This window comes from Falco punctatus (genome assembly GCF_963210335.1).
Source record: "Falco punctatus genome assembly, chromosome: 9".
Taxonomy (NCBI): domain Eukaryota; kingdom Metazoa; phylum Chordata; class Aves; order Falconiformes; family Falconidae; genus Falco; species Falco punctatus.
This window is the reverse complement of record NC_137589.1, coordinates 4,896,209-4,901,285: the sequence shown is the minus strand read 5'-3', so window position 1 is coordinate 4,901,285 and position 5,077 is coordinate 4,896,209. Positions and strand designations below refer to the sequence as shown.

The window sequence follows — 5,077 nt, the reverse complement described above, 5'->3', positions numbered from 1 at the left end:
CTGGTAGGAAAAGAGATGGTTTTCAGAATGGTGGCCCTTTCTCCTGGAGGAAAGTGGTGTTTGTGAGAATATAGAAGTGCCTGCACACAGATAAGCTGACACCATGGGCACCAGCCCTGCGTCCCCCCACCAGGAGGGTGTCAGTGAGGCCGTTCCCCACCACACGTACCCTTCCTCATCCTGCTGAACCTACAGGAAAATACACCTCCAACATGTTTTGCAAAAGATGAAAAGAGGACAACGGGCCTCAATCTGGCTTAAGATTTTTGTCAGTTGCACTCAGGAAGATCCTGAGACACGGGGCCATCTTGTAGTGGTGGGTGATTCCTAAAAGACCTTCCCCAAACTAATTCCAGCTAACAAATCAAGACCACCTGGACACATCATTTGGTGCTATTCAGTATGCAAAGTCTGTGAATGCATCATGTCAACTCACTTAGAGATCTAAGTAAATATGCCCTTCTCTAAAATCTTACATTGAGTTTATTACACTAGTTTTCCTACAAGGTACTTAACCACTTGCTTACCTGTAAACACATGAACAGAGCTCCTGTAATCAACTGAACGCCTCAGGCACAAAGCAAGATGTATTTTAACACCTTGATCAATCAGGACTTTCTGTTTTCTTCTTTTTTTCCCCCACAAACAATCTCAGATTGCCCATACATACATAAGGATGCTATTAGACTTCTTTTTAAGTATTAATATTAGCAAGTATGTTTAACTCTGGATTGGAAAAGGTGAAACACTAGCACCTAAAATTAATTTTGCACTCTGTCCTGGGAAAACCCACTGTGGAATGAAAGCGCATATTCAAATATGCAATCCTATATATATCTCTTGTATGAAGAGGGGGTTGGGGTTTTTAGCACTGATGAGAACTGACAGCTTTACTACCACTAGCCTTGGGTCTCTTGCAATGCAGCACGTCGCAAAAATTAAAGATGGTTTGCATAAAAGGATTATGTTTGGGAAAAGATCAGACTAGCTAGGCTCTGTTTAAAGGAACAGGATTTTAATTTAGGGGCTGGTAAAATAAAACACATGTTTGCAAACAGACAGCATTAGCACAACAGCAATATCAACTGCCTGATATTGCAGTCTCTGAATGCAAGTGTGAAATTGTGTGCAAGTAGCACACCTGATTGGGTTAGTTCTTGCACACCAGCTTGCTCAGGTTTTTCTTTCAGCCAGTTTAACCCTGCTTGGGGCAATGATCAAGGTCCAGATTTTCTATTTCTCAGGACTCAGGCATTTTTAGCAAGGGTGTTCTGAGAAGCTCTTTATTCAGTTCTCCCTTACTATGGGATCCGTTGGCACCTTAACCCAAAGACAAAACATAACACTGTCCAAGTTTCTTGAATTTATCCCTAAAGGCTCATTTTTTATCTGTAAATGCTCTGGCAAAACTACAGGGCTGGCAAAAGACTACAGATCACCCCATGTGTGGCCGTGAACTCATCCCTGCTCAGAGGCTGGCTCTAGCCCCTGGAGTTCATAACTGACCCACATTTTTCTGACACATTTAACAGGCAGTTTGTCGAACCCTGCACAGGGCCAGAAAAAAAAATCTACACATTTGTGCACCACCAGGAAAATTATTACAAAGCTGGATATTAAGCTGTTAGCAGTATGCACTTTACCCCCTTTCTATTTACAAGTAAGTAGACATCAGTATTTCTGTCAACTGTCATTGCCCAGAATTTAATACCAGATTAAAAGTTGTTTTTTGTTTGCTTGTTTTTTAAATCAGATTAAATGCAGTAGGTAAAAAAATTCAGAGCAGATGGCAAGAGAAACACAATTAAAAATATGGATAAATTTAGTAAATAATAGGTTTGCTGAAAGAATAGGCTCCAGTGTGAGCAGGCTAGAGGCAGACTACATCTATCTCTACCTATTGGGTCTGGAAAAGAATTTCCATGTCTGCTTAGCTAAAATAACAATGAATAAAAATACACAGATAGTATTATTATGAATCAAATGTGTCAGATGACTCCACAAACACTTCAATTAAGACCAACACTCCTTTAATCTGACAGGACAGACCTTTGTCGCAATTCAGTATTTACACTCAAATGTTCCCAATTTTACTTATTCAAATACATTATAAAAATCTATCTTAATGCTGTGTTACCTACAGAAGACTCTCCAGGAAGGCTAGCCGTAGTGTTGCACGCCTGATGCATGTAACCACTAAAATCAGCTTTTCTCTACTGAACAGGAATGAGGCTGGAGAGGTATAATACTGGAATTATGCTTAGTTTAGACTAATGTTATTAAATATTACTAAATGCTACTTCAAAATATTTGGGTTTGGTTTACATGATGTATACTAAACTCATATGAAACTCAAGAAAATATTCCTAAATTTTTTTCTCTGAACCTTATGTGAAATTAAGTTAATTATGCTTTATTAAAAACAATCACGCAGAAATGTGCATCTGCCTTTGAACTCTGGCTGTGATACAGAAGTGTTTCACTAGAAAGAAATGGTACTTTTCTTAGTCAACATCTGCTCTGAGATTTCCAAAATGTGCAATTGCAGGAAGCAACCCACAGAACTGCCTTTGCACCATGGGGGAAAACGTGGCCAGCTGCATTTGTCCATCCAGTTGATGAACTCTTTTCCAAAGGTTATCTAAGAGCACAGTCCACATCTAACAGTAACAACATGTAATCAGTCAGACTTAATCAATAGTTACATCTGAATCCAGAGAAAATGGAATAATTTTCCACAAAGCTCTTACTCTCAGAATCAATGATTTCAATTAGCCTATTAATCTTGTTAGCATAGTGTAAGCTGCCCTCTCTTCCCATAAGATACATTGTACACTGAAGAGAAAGGTGGTTTTTTTTGTTTTTTTTTTTTTTTTTAAAGTGCTTTCCGTGCACTTTTTTTGTCCACAGGAAGAAGCAGAGAAATTTTCTCAAACAAGTAAATGTTATTTGAGTGCCTTTACAGACAACTTTTGCCTGGCTCTACAGGGTAGTCAACCACATTAATGTATCAAAGAAACAGAAGACACCATACAGCTTATCTCACTTGAAGCAAAACTTAATATGACTAGAGAATGTGGCCAGAATTCTTCTCCTGCCTGGCCTATTTTTATATCAAAGCGACTCAGGGGTTTAAATGGATGCATTTTTCATGTTGAAAGGTATAAATGAAATAAGAATGCTGACAATTTGCCTTCTTTCTCTGGAGTTTTACGTGTCATTTTGGCTTTCTGGTTCCAACATAAACTCTCTAGTTTCAAAGACTAATGAGACATACATTGTTATCTGTATAGTATAAACCAAGATAGAACTATCATGTTCCCATCTACAAAGTGATTCCCAAACAGAGTGTCAGCTTAAACGTCTCATTAAAAAGAAGAATTAAAAAGAATGAAATAAGTACCTTTGTTTTTACTAACAAATGCAGATGGCCTTGAGCCACAGAAACTCAGCTCTAAGTCTAGATGTAAATAGCTGTAAGATTCTCCGAGCGTTACAAGGCGGATTCTGGGTTCTTGCACATTTATTACACATGCCACTTTCCATATGCACATTTGCTGTCTTTAAACTGTTGATTTTTCTTTCATGTAGCAATCCAGTGCACTGAGAGCTGGAGATTAATCACCTATTGCATTACTTGGCCTCAACCAGAGCAATGTATTAATTCTGTTACCAGAGTAATACAACCTACAGTTTATGGCAGTCTTTCAAGACTGCCAAGACTTCCAAGACAAGGAAAAAACAACTGACTACTTTAATTCCCCCTATCATTTCCCAGTGGTCCCATTTTGAAATGTTTAAGACAGATTCATTATTGCCTAATTAAATATCTGTCATTCAATGTTTTCCTTTACAACAGAGATACAGTAGCACTGAAACAAAATTGATCATAAACTAAATTAGATATTCCAAGTTTTATTATTGGCTCAGATAATCTACTGTAGAAAACATTAAAGATTTGGAAGTCTTTTATCTATATCTCTATGACATTCCATAGCCTGAAATCAGTTTACATGTCAAAGCGTGCCATGCTGTACCTAGGTGGCAAAGCATGTGAAAGTGGCTGCAAATGAAGGACCCAGACTTCCAGTCAGAAAGTAAAAAATACATAAAATCAGTGTTCCTGTTTCTAATATTAAAAGAAATCTAGAGCACACAACAATATGATTTGGCTGATTATTCACCATGATGCTACTTCTCCATAAACATCCAAACAGAAACCTTGTTAACCTCTTGCAGCCAGCACCTGGAGTGTGATCACTAACGACTCCTGCTGATATCTTGTTTGGCTATTTCTTTCCACGTGCTCCTCTCCTTGCTTTATCCCTTCTGTTTCTCCATTTCAGATGACTCTGTCCTAAATCATGGTACGGTACCTACACAAACACGTGGCCATCGGACACTATCCCGCCTGCTGCCTGCCAACAGTTTTAAAGTATTGCTATTAATCTTGAAATTGGCTAGTGTCTATTTAAAGCAGTTCTTTATTTAGTGCCATAACTACTTTCCAAGCCATTAAACAGGCTTAGAGTTTACTCTGGGTATACATACCTGCAATCTGGGTATTTAATCTAGATCAAGACTGTGCTAACAAGGCAAATAGCCATTTATGCATTATTTTTTTAAAAACTGTACGTATTGAAAAGTAATTCACTAGGCTGAAATTCCCCAGTGCAAAGCAGTGTTTCTGCTGAGCCCCATTCGAAGTTCTTTTACAAAGCTGTGGTGTTTCTTCAGGTTGTGAAACTCCCCTTTCCTTGCAACAGCTGTTTCTCCTCTGGACACAGCTCTAAATCACATCTCCAACACATTCACAGTCCTATAGCTGCTAACAGCCAGAGAAACACTCTTTGCCCCACAAGGCATTACCTACACCCTTGTTTTTCAGTGCTATAATTATTCTGGGTGATACTTGCACTACCTTCACATGAGAGAAGGAGCAGTAGGAGTTCTTTAGGCGCAGCCTTTCTCAGGCTATTGATTTTGAGCAGATAAAAGTCTATTTGCTCAATAATTAAAAAGAGGTGGAAAGAGGAAGGGGGTAGAGAGGAAAGCCATAGTTCTATTCTTGTCTACA

At 38.5% G+C, this 5,077-nt stretch overlaps 1 protein-coding gene across 2 annotated transcripts in view; it reads right to left on the bottom strand.

The window, feature by feature from the left end:
* CPXM2 (carboxypeptidase X, M14 family member 2) overlaps positions 1-5,077 on the bottom strand; it is a 101,898-nt gene that overhangs the window by 25,308 nt on the left and 71,513 nt on the right. The gene's annotated exons all lie outside the window — the stretch shown is intronic.